The following is a 22088-nucleotide window of genomic DNA, read 5'->3' as shown; positions in this document are numbered from 1 at the left end:
GTGTCGGTCAAACCTACCTATAGTTACATAGGTCTTTTCAAGCTTGAATCTTTACAAACGGTTTCCTTTCGAATTACTACCCAGTTGTGCTGTAGCTTTTTCTTCTCTGTGTCACTATGGCTGACATTGTTATACCACAGCATAGTCGCATTGCGGTTCACAATCATTTGCAAGCATACAATGTTGGATTGGAGCGCATGGCAGTGATTTTGGTAGTAAGTGCTGAGGTTGCATACCCGTTTGAGATATTCTACTCTTGGGTGACGTTTCCTGCAGTAGAAGCAGCTACGCAGGTTTTTCACACTCACACAGCCGTGCCCAGGGACTATGTCCCATATAGGACACAGGAAATTCCGATTTCTGCATGGCAGCAACGTGTTTGGTTTGATGGCGCCCTTCCCCACAGTGTAACGGCGGCTAGATTGGGTCATTCCAGGCGCTCCTGGACGGTTTTGGCTGAATTCACCCCACATTCTCGTGCGGGGCAGGTCACCGTTGCTGAGTTACGGACCCTATATGACTCTTCTATTAGTGTCATTCGGGCCCTAGTTCAATATATTACCCGCAATTTCCAGGGCGGGGCCCCTGGTGTTGCGGCCCCTCTAGCTGGACCGAGCGGATTGAACCTTAGTCCTGTGATGGTCAATGCAGTAATGGGCAAGCGTCCCCAAGATAAGGATGATATGCCTTTTTGGCTTGCCGAGAAATTTGACCAGCTGGAGGCAGTTTTTCCTCATTCGAGTCCCGTGGAAAAACACAGGATTCTTACAATTAGTTTACCTAAGGAGTTGGTACCGGAAGCCGGTGACTGGGAGCCAGGGGGTAGAATTTTTGCGGCAGTGTACACAAGGTGCTTCGGCACTCCGTCAATGGCTGTCCTTCCGACGGTCATTAAGCGTGTTCAGGACGAACACGGACCTGAGGCAGCGGTTGAATTGGGAATGAGACTCGTAGGCTCCTTTGATGTAGTTTCCGATATGGTCCTTTCGAATATAAAGGGAGATGCGGTAAACTTTCAGGTGGCTAATGCCTTACGTGAGGTCCCCGATGCCGACAAACCCCGACAGTTACCGAGAATTATTACGGCTGTGTACAAAACCATTGGCCGCAATAGTTTAGGTGTCAAGCCCTTTTCTGCTAAAGATAAGAAGCAAACCCAGGGTGCGAAGTCTGAAACAGACGTTCTATGTAAGGAAGGTAAAATTCCGCCGCTCGCTTAGAGGTTTCTTGCTCGTGAGTCCTGCCCTTAGCTACAGGAGTAGCTGTAAAGACTGTTTGCTGCCCTTCTGTTTCCAGCGAGGTAAAGACTAGCTTCGTGGCCGCAGAGGAGGCGAGAGGCGCGGCACCCGGGACTGCGAGGACCAGCATTCACCACCTACAGCTGGGTCCTCTTCCCGCGTGAGCCGCGCCCCCTCCCAGTGCCACGCCTCCTCCGAAACACTCTTTACCTCTCGCGGCCCCCGCTACGCGGGGGCCGCTCGCTTAGAGGTTTCTTGCTCGTGAGTCTTGCCCTTAGCTACAGGAGTAGCTGTAAAGACTGTTTGCTGCCCTTCTGTTTCCAGCGAGGTAAAGACGAGCTTCGTGGCCACAGAGGAGGCGAGAGGTGCGGCACCCGGGACTGCGACGACCAGCATTCACCACCTACAGCTGGGTCCTCTTCCCGCGTGAGCCGCGCCCCCTCCCAGTGCCACGCCTCCACCGAAACACTCTTTACCTCTCGCGGCCCCCGCTATGCGGGTGCCGCTCGCTTAGAGGTTTCTTGCTCGTGAGTCCTGCCCTTAGCTACAGGAGTAGCTGTAAAGACTGTTTGCTGCCCTTCTGTTTCCAGCGAGGTAAAGACGAGCTTCGTGGCCGCAGAGGAGGCGAGAGGCGCGGCACCCGGGACTGCGAGGACCAGCATTCACCACCTACAGCTGGGTCCTCTTCCCGCGTGAGCCGCGCCCCCTCTCAGTGCCACGCCTCCTCGCTCCCAAATAGATCTTAAGTAAGCCCAGTAGCGCGCATCGCGGGACGCGCGCGGGTCGTAGCCCGGGGCGAAGCCCGGGCGAAGGGCGGGCCCGTTGTTGCCCGTTAGTGCCCGGTAGGGACCGGACCGGGCCACTCCACTTGGCTCCTATTGCTAACTTGTCCATTTTACAGCACATAGGGTTTTTCCTATATGTCAACCATGCCGGGTAGAACTAGAAGTAAAACCAAAACTAAAACTGCCCTGGCTGTAGCTCAAATCACTGGCCCGATAGATCAATTCATCTCGCGGACCAACGAGGTAATTGACCATAGTATCTCTCTTCTCGAACATAGAGTGTCCCTGGACCTCATGAAAGCAAAACGCTCATCTTTGGGTCTTCTAGCAACTGCAGTATCCCCCATCCAGCAAACCCTACTTACTTCTTCCCTTCCCTTACCTGGGACTGTTGCTGATATCAATACAGTCCCATGTATAGTTGATCTATCAGTAACTCAATCAGAGTCCGAATCATTACCATCAGAGGACCTAGAGGCCACCCCGGATCTAGTAGCCTGTCAAACACACGGGACTCGAGAGGGAATCTGGGGGGGATCGACTAAAACAGTTAACGCAATCTGCACAACTTACGACAATTACGTAAACGGAAAACAATTCCTCATTTCCTCCTATTCTTATTGAGGACACTGATAACCCCTGCAAAATATGTAAAACTACCTCCCAAATATTAACCTCAATTAAAGACCTTCTTTCTCACCAGTTGAAACCTATACAAATTAGCATAAGGAACCTGGAAGCTCAATTAGCAATTCTATCATGTACATATCCCAGTACAAATCCACATCTAGCTAAGCAAGGGACAGGAAATGCTATTCACCCCTCAAAAGCACCTCATCAACCACAATCAGCCACAGCAATAAAACAACCTGTCCCGATCATCCCACCCTCTCAAAAACCAAAATATAGTGTTCCAACACAAAACCCGCAAAATTCAATGCCTAGTGTACAAAAGCCCAAAACCACCATGGAATTGCCCCAACACACGCCTAGTACAGGTCCGGCAAAAACAGGAATAACGGGGAAAACAGCAGGGAATGTAACCATAAATCATACCACAAATAAATCGACACCTATACCCTCCAAATCAATGGTCATACCCCAGCTGATATCCAAAAAGACACCAAAAAAGACACCAGGAGTTAGGCGCCCAGTGCACCTCCCACCAGAGGCTACCCCATATACAATCATTCTTACTGGAGTACCTGAACTAACGGAAGGTATGACTGAAACTGCCTGGTCACTCAAGAATAAGGTTATGCAGTGGCTAAGTATTAATAGACCACTAGAACCTCACCACTCTGGAGGGATCTCTACAGTCCGCAGAGTAATATGGGTAGGTGGAGAACCTAAGTCGATCCACGGAGACTGCATTATAGTAACTTGCAGAGATCCATCCACCGTGGATCACATTTGCTCTTGGCCTTCACTGGAGAAAAAAGGTGGAATAGATGCCCAACACCTTTCTTTCTTCTATCCACCATTGAACATACATCAATATATCCCCACCTGGAACTGGCAGCACCCCCAAGAAGATCAATGGAAACAGGTGGGATATAGCTACGGTCACGGAAGCAGAAATAGAACTAGAGAATGGCAAAAGCAGCCCTGGCAAGGCAGACCCTATCATCCACTGGAGGGCTGGCAGGGTTTTCCAACAAGAAACCGTTTTGACTGCCTAGAGATGGTGGATTGACCGTTAAGGTCCCAAAAACTTAAGAGTAAGAACATCCACACCATGCTCTCTCCAGTAAACCCTAGACACCAGCTATCCCCACCTAAATCCGGAAGTCAAGCAAAACAAACTTTCCCTACCAATATAAACTCTAAGCTTGGGACTGTGGTAGATACCTGCCACACCACTACTAACGAAGCGACAACCAGAGTTTCGGTTATCCCTATGGATAGGATAGATCCAAATTCCCACCAATCAAACGATTCGAGAGATACTATTAACTCTCCTCTGATTTCGACAGAGTTTTCCGAGGGAACCCCCGTCCCACATGTATCCCTTGATCCCAATAAATTGAACCTTTCCATCATGTATTGGAATGTTGCAGGACTGTCCTCCAAAATAATGTTAGAGTCATGGTCTGAAACAGTAAGGGAACATCAGGTACTCTGTTTTCAAGAAACATGGTCGACCATTCCAAAACATCTAACGGGATACAAAACCTTTTTCACCCCAGCAGTGCAGGGAGTCATGGGCAGGCCTAAGGGGGGTCTCGTGATTTATGTCGCCAATACTCTCCCCTGTATATCAATAAAAATGCTAAAAGAATCCTCGACCTACCAAATCATGCAGACAAATTTTACAAACGTTTGTACTTATATTCTTATTAATTACTACAATAACTTAACTACACTGGATTGTCTGACAATCCTAGTAGAGATTGCCACTTTCTTAACAGCCCTGCAAAATGATTCTAACCAAAATACAGTACACTTAATATGGGGCGGTGATTTTAATCTCCCACTGTCTTAACCACAAAAGCGGAAATTGTGGGTTGCAAAATGAACACGGTAGTCCCATGCCCCACTTTGCTCACTCGACCTGTGGAAACAAGTTAAACGAGATTCTATTCCCTCTAGATCTGGACTTTGCAAATGAGCTAGTAGACCCACAGCAAGATTTTTTGCCAACTTTCCATGGAAGAGGCTTCCTAACAACTATAGACTATATATTGTCCTCCCAATCACTCAAAGGGCAATTAACTAACTTTGTAACCGGGTCAAATGTAATGAGTGACCACTATCCAATTGGTGTGAGAATCACCTCAAAAATGGCCAATGCACACTCCGTAAAATTGAGTCTCTTAAACCAGCACTCATTAACCATGAACAAACTGAATGGCTATACAGTCAAATGGGCCAAGACTGACCCGGTGGAAATGACAGAGAGGATTCTTGAAAAATCTAAGCCTTGGATACTTGAATGCTTATCTGTAGAGACTACACCTCGATCAATCGTTAATAGCTTTCAGAACATCTTAGAAACAATCGGTAACGAACTCTTTGTCAAGCTAAAGAACACTAAGCCCTCTACTACGAGATGGTTCGACGCAGCTTGTCGAAAGGCCCTCTCAAGCTTGAAAGAAGCCTTACACAGACCCATAAGAGACCAAGTGGAAATCTCCAACTTAAGAAAATTATATACCTTAGCCAGACGGGAACGCAAAAAACAAATTAAGCAAGATCTATGGACACAACTTCATGACAGCAGTCAAAGGAAGGATAGCGCCCTATTCTGGCAAGTTATAAGATCTCCCTTTCTGGCCGATAGCACTGAAGGCCAGCACCTAGATGTGGCAGTAACTGAGGATGACTGGGTTATGCATTTCTCTAGAATTTTCGGTCCATCCTCTCAAAATGCAACAAAGATAGGATCAGAACTAAGTGAAGCCCATATATCGAAGATTAACATCTACCCGATAAATATCCATTTCCAACATAGCAAAGTTATCAAAGCAATTAAGGCATCGAAACCAGGCAAGGCTCTGGGCCCTGATGGAGTTCCAATGGACATCTTCCTACATAACATAGAATTCTGGTCACCGATAATTACTCGGGTCATGGCAGCAGTAACATCGGTTGGGCTTTTTCAGTCATGGTCGACGTCAACCCTGTTACCCATCTTTAAAAAAGGCGACCGTAACGACCCAGCCTGCTACAGGCCAATCTCCCTTCTGGATTCCATGGGTAAAATTGCAGGTCGAGTGCTCCTGGACCGTTTACAATCTTGGGCCCAGGAAAATAACATCATGACCGACCTGCAATACGGCTTCCAGAAAGGGCTTGGGACGGTGGAACAAGCCCTGAACCTTGCCCTCTTGACTGGGAAATATGTTGGCGCCAAAGGAGGTAACATCTTTTTCGTCTATGTCGACCTCAGTGCGGCATTTGACTGCGTCCAACATGGAAAACTTTGGGAAATACTCAGTGACCTTGGAGTGGATCCCCCTCTAATAGTTTTCCTTTGTGAACTTTATTCAAATGCTTCAGGGCGAGTCAGATACGGTACCAACGGTGAGCTGTCCCGTTCATTTCCAATAACAAAGGGAGTAAGACAGGGTTGTGTACTGGCTCCCTTCCTGTTCAATCTTTACACCAATGGACTAGAGCAGGCTATGCTGGAAGGGAGCCAGGATCTACCCCAGATAAACCACCGTCCGATACCGACACTGCTATATGCTGATGATTCAGTCATCCTGGCCCGTACTTTAAATCAACTTCAGAAACAAATTAATAAATATAGCAGCTTCATGGACTCACTTGGCCTGAAAATTAATATAAAAAAGACCTTTACCATGCACATTGGCCCCAGGGTCAAAAACCATAAATCGATATTGGTGGATAACACAAAGTTGGAAAAAACCTCAGTTTACCCCTATCTAGGAATCCTTGTGGATGATGCTTTAAATTGGCGTCAAGCTACAGCCACTAGAAACCTTCTCTTTCGACGTGCAACATCGGCTCTGATTTCTTTTTCGAGAAAACTGGGGAAACCTGCTCCACCTGAACTTTTGAAAATCTACTATGCCAAGTGCCACAGTGTGGCTACTTATGGAGCAGGCGTGTGGGGGTATGGCCATATAGACCACCTACAAGTAACAGAGAACGGCTTCATCAAATATGTCCTAGCCCTCCCGCAAAGCTCCCCGAACTTTGCTTCGCATAGCGAGCTTGGCATGGAATATATCGCAGACACTATCCGTTCCCAACCCATCTTACTGTGGCAACGCATATGGATTAAACCCGAGTGCCACTTAACCCGATCGCTCATCACAGACTGTTTAGCTCTATCCAACTGGCATAAGATCCCATGGTTGATTTATGTACGGAACTTTTTTAATGACCTTGGCTGTAAGTCTTATTTTGATGACCCCGCTACTATCGAAGATATCTCTAGAAAACAGTTAAAGACAATGTGCTTGGCTCACCTGAGAGAGCTGCGAGATCAGGCAGAGATCACAAAAACTTCAAATACACAAATTTGCGCAATACAACCTCTCAAAGGTATGCAACCCTACTTGTCCTACTTTCTGTCAAACCATGAGAAATTCTTATTAACAAGATTTCGTTTTAATACTTTTTTTCGTTTAGTCTCTTTTCCTGAAATCCACAATTGGTCCCGCAAGCTCATGAACTGTCCATGCGATGGAATGTCTCCACAGACAACGATCCATATTACTTTGTTTTGCAAATACTACAAATCTCCACGTAAATCTTGGATTATCCCACTCCTTCGATCCAGTGGTCATAGACAGTGTTACTCTGCATTCCTCTTTCTGCAGTGCTTGGACTCGCCACATGAAGCTAAATCCATAGTGACTTTTCTAAAAGCCACTATCACATTACGTCAAAAACTTTCAAACTGATCAGAAACATTCAAATCATTAGCTTCTGTTTAAATACCTTTTTTTAACTTTGTCTTTTTAAAATCTATGTTTGTGATGAAAACTTTTTTCTATGTACTTTTTATGATTATACAACTGGTAATCGAATAAAAGTTATTGAATCGAAACAGACGTTCAACCCACAGCTCCAAAGAAAAATTGGAACAGAAATAAAAAACAGGGTGAACAACAGAAACAGGAGTCCCGTCCCCCATCACCAGGGCCTGAGTCTACTGAGCGCGTTTATAATTTGCGCGACCACACTACGATTAGGTCGCCTGATCGTTTTCAGGTTCCTGATCAATGCTCTCCTCGTTCTTCACAGGACACATCGGCCTTATAGTCCGGTGGTGGAGGAGGCGGCAGAGGTCAGGGTGGCCAGCAGAGTCGCAACCAACCCCGCCCAAAAGACGGAAAAGGCAAGCAGGACGATTCTTCACAGAAGAGACCCCAGTTTCAGAAAAAGAGAGTTGCCGCTTTAACAGCAAGATATGCCACAGATAGTGAGAACGCAGCTTCGGAATCAGACATGGGCGCTGACGTTGTTGGACAGCGCGGCGGAGATTAGCATTGTGCGAGAGGCCCTACGTCCACTACTGAAGGTGACAGCGACCGACCGATATGTTGTTGTGGAGACAGCTTATACCAGAGTAGCTCCCCTGATAGACTTTATGAAATAGCCCTTTTAATTGAAGGTGACATACAACGTACAATAAAAGGGGTATTTTGGGAAAATCTTACAACTACCTATGACATTTTGTTAGCGGAGGCTGACTGGCCCCCACCTTTTGTTCTCGCAGCTCGAGAGGGGAGGAGGTGATCCTCCCTAGTTTCGCGCACACAGTCTGAAAGGAGCATGCGCTGAATTTTGCAGAAGAGTGGGCTAAAGCCCCACACCACGAGATTCCCTTACGGTCTATGCCACAGCCTCAACCTCAATATCCCATCCGACGTGAATCTAAGTCTTCCGTTGCGGAAATCCTTGAACAATTGGAATATCAAAGTGTAATTGAAACTTGCGTGTCACCGATGAATAACCCACTTTTTACTGTAACCAAGCCAGACAGTACGTACCATTTGGTTTTGGATTACCGCCATTTGAACTCGCATTGCCGTGCCTGTGCGGTACAGAATACCCACGGCTCTGCTCTAGTGAATAGTCTTGTGCGAAAACTGTTTAAAACCACACTTGACATATCCAACGTTTTTTTTTGCCCACAATTTGGATGGTCTGAGTTCCCAATGGACCAGTTTTACCTGTGGCGGCAAACAACGCCAATTTAAATGCCTGCCGATGGGCTATAAGAATAGTCCAGGTGTGTTTGCGTCCCATATTGTCTCTCTCTTGGAGAGAGTCGACCCAGATGTGTGTTCGTATGTGGATGACATCTATCTCACAGACAGTGAAATTTGGCCGCATCTGTGTCGCGTTGATTGCATAATTTGTAACTTTGCGGACTTCGGTTACAAATTCAACTTTGCAAAGTCTCACATTGCAGAGTACACAGTGTTGATCCTGGGCTACGAGATCAACAATGAAGGTCGAGGATTGGCTCCTCACTTCTTAGAGAAATGCGCACAATTGCGCGCTACTACAACTCTGAAAAAATTACAGTCCTTGCTGGGATTTTTGAATTTCGGGCGTACATACATTCCCGAATATGCCCACGTATCAAGCCTTTGTATGCTCTGATACAACCTACTTTCAACAAATCATGCCTAAACATTCAGCCATTTTGCAATCACTGCAGGCTGATCTTCTAGAATCTAAATTCATACTGACTCGTGATAACCACACCAACCTGGTGAAAAGAATCATCCCTGAGGCGGTGGGTTTCACTTACCTTACTTTTAACAAAGGAGATACAGTATCTATTGCTTACAAGTCACACTTGTACACTTCGGCAGAAATGCGGTTTCCCACTGTGGAAAAAGTTTTGACAGCAGTGCAAATGGCGATTCTTAAAAAATGTGCACTGTCGCAGGGAAAGCGCATGTTGGTTGTTACCCCGTACCCTGCTCTAGAGGCAGGGACGAAGGCCAGTGTACCAAATTCAAAAGCTTTGCACCCAAGGTGGATACAATGAGCAGCATCTTTAATGTCTCCGGATGTCACTTTCATTTTTGATGCCTTCTTACAGTCACAAGAGTTTTTGCAGTATGAGTTTGTTCATCCTGCACCATTGACTATGCGACCTCTGGAGGATTTCCATTGTATCATATACACTGATGGTCCAGCGCAAGTTGTGCATGGGTCTACACACGCATACGTCCCAGCTTGCGCCATTGTGGTGGGTACCATGGTGTAGATGAATTCAAGTCCAAAGTCGTGCACACGCAAACTTTAGGGGACTGTACCGCACAATTGGCAGAGCTCCGTGCTCTGATGCTTGCATTAAAGTACGCTGATCCTAGTGTGACGACTCTTATTGTGAGTGATTCTTACTACTGTGTCCAGTCTTACAATGAAAACCTGTACTTTTGGATTCAGAATGATTTTCATGACTCCAAAGGTAGCACGATAAAACATAAAATTATCTGGGTCCGAGTGGCTGAGCTTAAAGAGCAGTTGCCACTCATGTATGTAATTCACACTCTTGGTCATCAGCGTGGGGGAGTTCACGCTGTTGGCAATTCTTTGGCCGATGAGGCCGCAAAATCAGCAGTATCGACATATTTGGTTGCGGCAGTTACACGTTCCAAGAGTAAGATTGATGATGATATCATAGCGGCTGTAGCCGCGACTGAGAAGGGAAGTAAATATCCTAAGGGGTTCCCTTCGAAGTATGCATATCACTTAAGTCCTGATGAAGTTCCTTATGTGAAAATACCGGTCGTTGGTGAAAGGTTAATTCCCAAAGCAGACCGGAGGTCCACACTGATTACAGCTGCCCATGAAGGTGTTACGTCTGCGCATGCGGGAGTTTCGGCTACTGTATCTCAGTTGCAACAACGTTTCTGGTGGCGGGGACTGTACAAACAGACGCGTGATTATGTCCTTCAATGTTTTGGTACTGAGAAAGGGGTCCCAGAGAAAGTGAACTAATTATGCGTTATAAATAATAATGCTAGTACAATAAATGAGTCTACAATGTTTTAATCACAGAGTAGACACAACCAATATATAGTATCAAATAGAGATCAATTCAAGATGGTTGACTAGTGCCCAGAAACAATGGAACGGGAAGAAGTGAGGATGGTGTAGGATAGGGAAGTGACATTAAAAACGGAACGAAATTGAACAGAGTAACACATAAATTGATATGTTCTGATGATCATAAATCAAGACAATCATTAACAATACATGCCCCACAAATACACTTATGTAACATTCGTAATAGGGGCTGCAGAGCAGGGAAAAGTTGTCGACGTTTCGACCCTCAAATGATGCAGGATTTTTTTAACCCTTGCGGCGGGGTCTTCATCAGGACGGTGTTGGGACTAGCAACCTATTAATACCATTAAACGAGTGTGAATTATTAATCGCGTTTGGCAACACAAAACCATAATTAAAGCATTCAGGTTGAAGAGAGGCACACACTGAGAGAGGAGCCTACCTAATTAATCGGTGCTCATCATCTCATATCATATTGGGACTCCATATGAAAGCATGGAACATCTACAGAGTATAAATAATTGGTGTATGTTATATTATTGTTTAATAGATTAACTTCAAAAACAGCTGATGTGCTGATAATTCAGACAGACTTACATCTGTTAGATAAACAATCGCGTGGTGGTGAGAGTCACGTGGGGCCCGGGGACGTGGGGCATTGGAAATCAGACGTTACTCTAGGAGGATAAAAGGAAAACTGTCATCAGATAAATGACCAGTGATAGGCAGGATAGCAATTAATCGAGACCGTAAATATGGCTTACCAGATAATATAATGCAAGTCATGGTCGTCCCCCACAAAGAATTTGTTCAGAGGCGATGGATTACGGAGAATGCAAGGGTGCTCTGAAGCTCAATCAGGTGTCACCTTGCTCTGAGGAAGTTAATTAAGGGGAACTGGCATCAGAATTACGTCCAGTGATTTATAAGGAACCGTATTGTTAGAAATATATAAATACGGCTTACCCAGTCTTTATGCACGCGTCATATTCGTCCCAAAATTGTAGCGCTGTGGACCGGGAAGTTGCGAGGGGGCGCAGGGAAAAATCCAGTGTCGCCCGCTGGGGAGGAAGGACGATGTGTAAGTTAGAAGGAGCTCAAAGTGGAACAGAGCTCCAATCGACTAGTAAAGGATCGAAAAGACGGCACTCGTGCTTACCGGGAATCTAATCAGGGCCGGCAACAATTCGAACCGGCGTCTTCACGGCAGCTAGGGAGAGTGATCGCGAGCTTCCTATTTAGTTAGTATCCTAGGAAACAGGGTCACGTGACCGTGACGATTTAATGGAAATGGTAGAAAGAGGATTAAGGGACCACTCGCCACGTAGAATCACAGTATTGTGGGACTTCCAACATTGCAATAAGGGACAAGACAATTGAACAATCAACCCTTGACATAAATCATGCTCTTATCAAGAGTAAGAGTGGTAGTTTTAGTGTATCAGAAAAATGATGTCACATACATTGATGGTCATATCTGTGATAACTGAGGAACTCAAAACTCGACAATGTTGGTTGAGCCATAGTACATTGATAGTCATATCTATAATAACGGAGGAACTCAGAACTAGACAATATTTGTAAAGGCATAGTACATTGACAACATATTACGGTTGGTGTAACCAAAGTGGAAATTGGAGGTGTACCTGTCACATGACGGTAAAAACCTCGATTAGATCAGTAATAAAATATCAAACTTGGCCAGATAGTATCGGACAGGCCGGATTCAATAACTGTGGAGACATCACCTTATTATATATTCATAAAAGCAGTAGGGCAAGTAGTTAACATTGAGAGAACAGCATTTGGATGGTATAATGCCCATTGGCACCATATTCAAATCGGTGTGACCAGAGATGTAAATCGGAGGTGTACCTGTCACATGACTGTAAAACCTCAGCGGCCCAATTGCATCAGTGACAGATGATAGATTTGCATGCAATGTAGTCATACCCCCTGAGTATCAACTTATATATAGAATCCGGGCCTATGGATGACATTTAGAGGACCCCTATTTTGTTAGTCACAGAGAGACAGTAATTAAATAAATTTAATTTAAGGCAGGGTTGTCAGCTGAGAGAATGAACTGTCGTGTTCATTAAGACCTGTTTGGATCGAATTGAAGAAAAACATCCATTTGAGTTCACGGGTATTCAGAATAGTTGCAATATTCCCTCCACGGGGACCCAGAGTTACTTTCTCAATTATCACCCACTTGAGACTCTCTGGTGGGTGAGAGGCTGATTTGAAGTGGTCGACCAGAGGAGCACCCAGGACCTCACAATGGATTCAGCTCATATGTTGGAGGATCCGCAATTTTGCCCTTTGTTGTGTTTGGCCGATGTAAATCAGATTGCATGGGCACACTATGGCATAGATAATGTTCGAAGTATTGCAGTTACTGAATGTTTTTAACAAGATCTTGCGCTGTTTGTGCTCGAATTCTTTTGTCTGCAACGTCGTTTCACAAGCTTTGCAGTTACCACACCTGAAATGGCCAATTACTGGTGGAAGATTCCATAACGATGTTATGGTCGGTTCATCAGGGGTTGAAAGAAGGGAACGTACCACAAAGTCTTTTATACTCTTCGCTTTCTTAAAGGCATGTAATGGATTTCCAGAGTGATCAAGGTCATCAGAGATGAGTTTCCAATGCTGGTTTACAATACGTTTGATCTGTCCTTCAATGTGACATTTGCCAGCAGATTAAACCTTCAACTGCTGCGCGTCCGCCCCAGACACAGTTGTACATTTCTAATAAGCCACTTGGTTGTGTTTACTTAGATCACTGCGGTCCATTTTCTTCTGATACTGCGTATAAGTACATCTTAGTAGCAGTTGATTCATGCACACGCTTTGTGTGGGTGTGGCCACACCGCAGCGCTGATTCGCGATCTGTCATAAGAGACTTGTGTGTCTTTCTAGGGATTTTTGCCTGTGGTACCTTCCATTTGGATCAGGGTCCTGCTTTCACCTCTAAGGCGTATAAGGATGCCATGGCTTCGTTGGGGGTCCAAGTCAAGTTTTTGTCTCCATGCAGACCTGAGGGTAATAGTGTTTTGGAACGAATGAACCGAGAATTAAAGCAGTCTTTGACAGCTAGGGTTATAGGCACTGGCAGGAACTGGCTGGCCCACCTCAATAGCGTTTAGCGTGCCCTTAATAATCTCCCTAGAAGGTCTCTGGGTGGGCGGACCCCATACAAAATGCTCTTTGGTATCAAGATGTTTGTCCCGGACCTTGGCGGTCTAGACCAGGCGGTAGTTGCTGCCTCCTTTGACGTAGATGAACATTGCAATGTTTTACAGGATCTACAAAAGATGAGAGACAGTCTTGCAGAGGAACACGTGCCCTCCACATCTGATGCTGCGCTGCAGATTCCGGTAGCTGGCTGGCTACCCCAAGTTGGAGAACTGGTACGAGAGAAGATCGAGAACAAGAAGGAATTTGGTCCCTCATATCGAGCTCCAGTTCCAGTGCTTGGCGTGAAGGGCACAAGAACAGTTGTTTTACCACCACTTCCAGGTCGTAAATATCAAAGGTATATCTCCATTGACAATGTCAAATTACACAGAGTGGCCGATTCTTCTTAGCAGGACGCCGGCAGTCTCATGTTCACCGATTTTGAGAAATTCTGTTTTGGCCCCGGCTCGTAATCGCCGGCCTGATGTTGCCCTCGAGATGTCTGCAGTTTCAAGTCCTTAATTGAGTTCGCTACCTGGTGCTCATCTTGATGAGACTGAATATACTTACCCCACTGACTTATCGATGCCTGATTTGCAAACTTGTTTGGCTACAGAATCCAGATTTTCATTTGACACTGACTCTTACACATGGAAGACCCCTTCCAAGGTTTCTGTTCTTGCAACACTGTTTAAAATTTTTTTTTAGATTTCTCCTTGGACCTACATTTGGTTGGTGCTTTTTTCGATTTACCTGTTCAAGTCTATTGGATTTGTGGTGTATTTTTTCCGCCTTGTCAACGGACAATATGTTGAAGAAAGAACATGCATTCGACATATTAATGGAACATTGGCTCCCCATTCCTCATCGCACAGATTGAAGAGCGACCTGGCTTTTGTTAACATCACTGCTTGGCCCGTCTTAGATGGGATTGTGTGGGATGCTATTAGATTTCAAATCCATGGACCCACCAAGGATATCAATGTCCCAAACATCCTGAGAGTTTCTATGGGGGATGTAATTAAACAAAATATACGTTCTGATGATTAGGATGTTCAGGCCGTTGAAGCTTTGTTTTCTTATTTAAAATATTATGCTGCCTGTGATGCTGATGATTTGTATCTTGATTCCGCAAATTATGGTGATATGTTGTGTTATCAACATTTTGGGAATCACTACCTGCATAAAGCAAATACCAGGAGGAATACTATTAATTATACCCAGTGGGAACATTGTCCCGCACCTGTAGAAGGCAATTCCAGTTCTTTTTTAAAGAGGTTCACTTACTTCACTGATTTTAATCAGTCCAATCCTAATGCATTTTATTTTAAAATGACTGAAAAGTCCACTTCCAAGGTTATACTTACCCACACAAAATTATTGTATTCTAAGTCCTTTTTAGACCAATTGGCTGTTGGGGGCTACGGGCTGTGGAAAGATACTATTGATCTTAAATCTGTTTGAGGTTCTAAAAGTTGGCAAGTACAGGGGACGGAGGCTTTACATCGTGCATGCCTCATCCCGAATCATATGTTGTTTTTGAATTCTACAATTTCACAAACGACTTGCTTTGGATTGGCTACTACTAAATAATTAAATGCCCCTTCATTTCCTGAATTAGAAGAATATTCTGGTTGGGATACTAATACCAAGTTGTCCATCAGAGAATTACAGACAATGTTTCTTCCTTTAATATATCCAGTTTGGATCCTAAGGGTTGGTTGCTGTGGCACAAAAGTGCTGATTCATGTCAACATCGTTTTCTGGGTTTGGCTCCAGGCTACACACAGGTCAGAGTGGATCCCCATTTTGAAAGTGACCATTCTGTGACTACCTATTCTGTAGGCAAATTATGTCAGAGTTGGCGCACACATTCCACTTTGGCGTCAGTTAAGCTGCACTTATCTAAATTGACTGACGATGTTGATCTGAATGATTTTGTGAAAGGCCCGGCTACCTGTAGATCAAAAAGATGGATATATGCTATTTGGGAAACATCCTCTACAACGCAACTTTTACCACGCAGTGCCTTTACGACGCAACTTTTACAACGCAAACCATTATAACGCATTGCGCTGGGGGGCGCTCTAGGATAGGGAATAGGTTTAATGTACTATCCAACACCTTCCCTACTATCCACGGGGACTGGAGTTGGAATAGTAAATTAAACTATTCACTATCCAGCGCCCCAAAGCACTATGCGTTGTAAAGGCATGCGTTGTAAAAACGCGTTGTAAAGGCATGCGTGGTAAAAGCATGCGTTGTAATGTCATACATCCATGCTATTTACAACGAAGTCTGGAAACTGTCTCAAATTGAGGCGGCTTGCCACATTAGAGCTATAGATCAAGCGAATTTAGAGAAAGTGCTAGCAGTGGTAGATAACAGCATTAACACGCGTTCTTCCCGCATTTACACGTTAGATAATATTGTGTCATCTGTTGTTGATATTGTGCAAGATGAAGTGTCTGTTTTGTACCATGGTCAAAATCAATTGCGTTCTATTATGCAGTTTGCATGGACCTTGCACCTTTTCCTCTTTTCAAATTCGAAGCGTGTATGAAGTACTACGCAATTGGCAGATATGAACCTCTGGGCACCGCTTTTCTCCATGAAGCTTGGTCGCTACCATTTACCTATAGATGCCTTAGGGAGGGAAAAGAGGTTTACTTGAATGGTGAGGAGTGTACTACAACACCTGATCTTACGCTAATGTGTAGGAATATTCAATTCAATTGAATGGCTCTTGTAACCAGAACGAGCCAAATTTAGCCTGTAATTTGAAAGGCACACCAGCACCTGCTATCATACCAACATTCACATTACTGGCAAACGGGAGTTATTTACTTTTAAATAATGAGGATTGTTGTGGGATGGTTGCCGGAATTGCTTATGTGGTTACAGTCAGTGAGCACATGGTTTGTTGTAAAAATGTAATGTTCCCGCCTCCGCATGGTAGGCTTGATGTTTCCATCTGGCCGACGATTCTGACCTTGAAAGCAGAGTTCAACAAGATAAGCCGTATAAGAGCTCTATTGTCCCAAAAAGAAGTCGCCCTCACATCTGCTCGTGAAACATTTGTCCTTCACGTGGCAAACACCCGCAGAGAGGTGCATGCTTTATTAAATACAGATTTGCCCTTGCATTTCGGTGTGTTAATTCACACTATCTTTAATGTATCCTCCACCACAGGGCTGGCGCACTTTTTTAAAGTTGTTAGCAGTGGCCTTGTGACTTCTTTTCAAACTATATTTGGTGTATTACCGGCGTTTTTACATTCGATTTTTTCCAGCCTCTTTGGTGGATTTCCCTTATTGCTAGCTCTAGCCGCAGGCGTGCTTCTGTTGTTTTGTTTATTTCAAAATGGATGCACGTCCTGTGTTGTGAGAAGATCTGTCACGACTGTTGCTGCTCCGCAACCGAATGCTTGAGTATTATGGAGCGCTGCCTCTTGCTACATTGAGTGCGGCTTATGGATTATCGTTTCGATTCTTCTTTTTCACATGCATCTAGCCTGTCTTTCATTGCCTTAGTAGCGATTTCGACTGGGCCCTGGATTTGTGTCTCTGCAATACGGTGTCTCCCAATGCGGATTATGATCAGCTTATGAGCCCCTTAGTTGCTGCTGAATTGTTTTGTTCTGGCGGAGGGATTATGGCCTTTGCAGCGATGCATGGAGTCCTGGGGCATTGGAATGTGTTTGCAGCGGCGCAAGATTTCTTGGCACGCAGCTTCATTGAAGAAACACCGAGGTGCCCTCTGATGGTGCTAGAGGCTCCGGTAATTGAGGACCATGTATGTTCTTTCCCTTTGCTGAATTGGATGGCTGACGTGTTTTCGGATGAGAACAGTGACTTCCTATTGGAGGCTGTTGCACATTTTTTGCATATACATTGTTGGATTGAATGGCTTCGCTCTTTCATCCATGACAGAGGTCGAGAATTGGACATCGGAAATCTTTAATTTTTTCTCTTCTTTGCCCAGACCTATTGACTTCACTATGTCCATGGCTAGAATTATTTGATTTGACATGTATTCAAATTATGGAGTTTTTATTTTTTTCTTCTTCCCTATTTTTCCCCATGGCAATTTGAACTTGGTTCTGACTGTCGTTCTTGAACTCTGTTTTCCAAATTCGCCCTTTTTCTTATCCGTGCTCGGATCATGAGGGGGTGTCATGGGGTTGAGTCTTGCATTTACACTGTGTTAAATTAGCATGAGCTTATTAGAAGTTTAAACGCCATTTTCCTTTCTGCAACCTTTGCACACGGCACACATTATTACAAATGTTTAGAGTCTAGAGGACTGTTTTGCTACACACGAGAATAATATGTTTGGCCTGGTAAGCGTTGTCTGAACAGTGAGTGCCGAGGCCTTCAAGGTTATTTCAACACAGTGGTTGTTGTCCGGTCTGATCAGCGCACGTTCTAGACATAATATGTATGCAGCTGTGGCCACCACTGATTTTGGCGCGTTTAAAAATGCACCGCGCAGGCATGCTCACACACACTTTGGAGAACATTCACATGCAGAGAGCTGGTGTAGAAAATGATGTGATCCATTTCTACTAGGACCAGAGGTATGGGGTCGCCCTTGTAAACCCGAGAGACCTTCTGTAGATATAAAATAACCTAATAACAAAGGAGTGTGAAATCTAGGTGTAATCTAGTCTATTTCCATTTAGCATTTTAACATGCTTTCTCCTTTTGTATTTTATGGAATAGTAACTATGCTGATAATCTTGTTGCTTATAATATATCTGCTTGTATTAGCTAAGATACTGCGCTTGAGAACTCGGCATTAGAAATAAATATTTCAAACTTGCACGTGTCTTCATTTACTCCCAGTTTTGGACTAGTATGAGTGTATAACGAAAGAGTGTTCATGTGTTCCACATTGCCTGAGGTATTCTAAGTTCCATGTTCTGGGTTGTCTAATCATTGGGGGTATGGAAGAACCAATGAGACACTGATTGCTAGTCTGGTAGGGGATTTTGGTTACTAAGGTGAGTTTTGGCATACCCTAATTCACTGAGGTTCCAAGTCTCTATGCACAGTTCTGTGTAGGAGCAGAATCCCTGGTACAGTACATGAAGTATTCAGATTAGATGCAAGTTGAAGGCAGTTGCACAAAAGTCATTTCACAATCCTTACATGTTCTGCTTTGTTAAACTGAAGTCGGCCTGCTTCCCTGTGACCGATGAACCCTAAAATGCCTCATCATAATTAACACATTTCATTCATCATTGTCAAAGTGAAATGTGGGCTTCTGCACAAAAAAATTTCTAGGAACACTTTTATTGTCTTTTATATTCGCACGCTTTTAAGACAGTTATAACTATTGCAGACACCCTGTCTATATGACGTGCTTTGTTTTAAACACTGACACAACGTGTTTCAAGTTGTTTTAACAATTTTGCCTGGGTATCTCCAAGATGAGGTACTACTGTGGTATATAATGTATATAGAATATTTTTTTTAATGCAGTCCTGCTTTATTTCTACTTCAAGAAATACTTTTGTGTAGCAATCTGTTGTTTCTTTCAATAATGGTGAGTGGTGCTTTGATTGGAAATGATGAAAACTTGCTCAGGAATCCAAGCAACACATTGAAAAGGTGCTTCATTAAAAAAAAATGTAAACAATTTAAAAATACCCATACTCTCCTAGGATGACGCACTACCGAAATTAAAACCAATGCTCCTTCAGGAACTATTTTCTGCTATGCACATATCTGCTAAGTAAGTCCATGCCATGTGAGACTCCTACGAGTTCTGCCTTTTTAGCTTACAACACATTGTATTCTGAAACTTGTGGTTTTACTTAAACCAGTGTAAGTATGTGCTTAAAATGCCATCATAGAAAGTGTTGTAGTACAAAAAAACGGAATTAGCTATGGTTCTTTCACATGACATGGGCTTGTTTGGCTAAAAGAGACAAATATTCTCGTCCTTTGCCCCAGATAACAATAGTGGCTGTCCTGCTACTTCAATGAAGGCTTAAGTACTGATCTAGCAGCTGCCTTATCAGTACTGCCTAACCATGCCATGCTGTGACTCTGCAGCAGCCGAAATCCTATAGTCAGTTGACTGCTAAGATCCGTGTTGGGGCCTCTCACACCCTCTTACAGACTCGGTCGGGGTCTAAAAATGGGTGTAATATATGATATTTGTAAGTTTCCCTCGACTTCATGCTTGATTTTGCTTGCAAGAAAGTGTCACTAATAGCCATTGAAATGTCACTCATAATTACAATAAAATTATGAAAATGTCACACATAGCAATCTGAAGCCTTGGCAGCTATGGAAGCAGGAGCATGTTTTGACTCGTGAAGTGTGCAGCACCAGGTCTCGGGTAGGTATTTCTGAAATCAATGTCCAGTTTTACTGAAGCCAAGTTTGCCATTGGTCCCCAGCATTTTTTTCTGATGAGAGCTGCACTCACAGTGCAGCCTTCATACAGCCAATGGTGCACAACAGACACTTTATGCAGTTTGAGTCCTGTGCAAGAGGTGATATTTTTGTGACTGAAGGCATTTTGGCCCAGGTCCTCCTCCCCTACTTGAACCCGGAAGCGATGTTTCTGCTCCGTGTAGTCCATGGCTCTACGCAAAAGAAAACAACTTAAAAATAAACTTGTCCAAAACAAAGACAATGTCAATTAACAGCAAAAAAAGCTCACAGAAACACTGGTTCCTTGGTGGCATCAAAATCGAACATGTAAGCGAGTACAAGTACTTAGGGGTTGTATTCGATAGAGAAGGCTCATTCTGGCGCCAAAAAGAGGAAATAAAAAGGAAAGGTCTGCTAACTGCCTTAACGATGAAAAATCTGGCAAACAAACTAATGGGACCGACATTGACCCCACTATTGAAGGCAGTTCAGGCTAAACTTCTTCCCTCGCTAACTTATGGTAGTGAGGCAATGAGGGGTAGAGATGCTAAAGAGCTGGATAGGACGTTGGTCAAAGCCTATCGAACTATGTTTTGTCTTCCGTCTTATACGTCAGCAGCACAAATAAGGCTAGAGTTTGGCCTCCAACAACAAGCCTTGGCTAGATACGGGGCTTACATCATATGCTGGCATAAGATAAGCAAGGCCAATCCAGACACATTGAACTATCTGCTTTGGCAAGACTTACAACATAGGGAGTTTTCCCAAGCAAGAAACTACCTTAAATCAGCCTTAGATTCCACCAAATTGTCTGGACTATGGGAGGCGCAACTCGGCCAACATAATTTCAAAAAATTGGTGTGGAAAAGCATAAAACTATCCTCCTTACTTAACGACAAGGCAGCCTTCTCGAAAAGATCCCACGCCTGGATGACCCTCAGCTCGTACAAATCGCTCACCCCACAACCATATTTCAATCAGCCTTACTCGAGGGTGACAAAAATGAATTTCCTAAAGTACAGACTGGGGATGCTTCCATGTACTCAACATTTACCACCATGGTTGAGGACCAAAGGCCAAGCTGCCTGCAGACTGTGTAACAACAAGAATGGTGACATTCTGCACGTAATTTGCCTATGTGAAGAACTGCGTCAAGTACGGTCTCAATTTCTAAAAGATTCATTCAACCAGAAAGGGATCCGCACCAGAAGGCAAGCAGTGCTGGCCTGCTTTAATCCAGCGAACATCCAATTAAATTGCAGACTGGTAAAATATCTAAGGATGGCCGAACAAAAAAACGGGGCTAAAGTCTCTTCTCTGACTGCGTGTGAAACAGCTACCGGAAGTGGACAAGGAGCTATGGCGGGAACTTAACCGAAACAAGCAGAGACAATCTCGCCATGATATCCAAGCACGCGTGACCCATTGACTACTCCAAACACCGTAATTTGACCATGTATTATCACAATGCAGTATTTTATTCTAATTCTTAAAATGTTTTTAACCATGGATTATGAATTTTATAGTGTAACCTTTTGCAATGGTTTTAATTAACTATGCCAATAAACTTACTACCATGGCTTTTAATACACCATTCACTTACCCTCCGGCACCCTGCAGGCGACATGTTAGTTTACAAAAACTCCTAATAAAGTTTGCTTAGGGCCTGGCTCTTTTTCAGACTAAACACTATATATAAAAAACTTAGTGAGGTGCATTGTAAGCACATTTCTCCTGTGGGCTGCCTTGATAATCTAATATATTTGCCTCCTCGTAGACCAACATTGGGCGCGCGATCTTTATCTAGTCCGGCGCCTTGCTGTGTGGACAATTGGGTTGATATACTACTGTCCGATGTTGATTTTGTGAAATTTGGAATGGTATGCGGAGATCATCTGCTATTTGTTACAACTCTCGCATTTAGGAAGGGCCCCTTCAAAGCACGATTGATGGACACCGTGTCACGTGGCCACTTAGATCAA

The sequence above is a fragment of the Lissotriton helveticus genome, chromosome 2_2 (assembly GCF_964261635.1).
Source record: "Lissotriton helveticus chromosome 2_2, aLisHel1.1, whole genome shotgun sequence".
Lineage (NCBI taxonomy): Eukaryota > Metazoa > Chordata > Amphibia > Caudata > Salamandridae > Lissotriton > Lissotriton helveticus.
Note: the sequence above shows the minus strand (reverse complement) of the source record.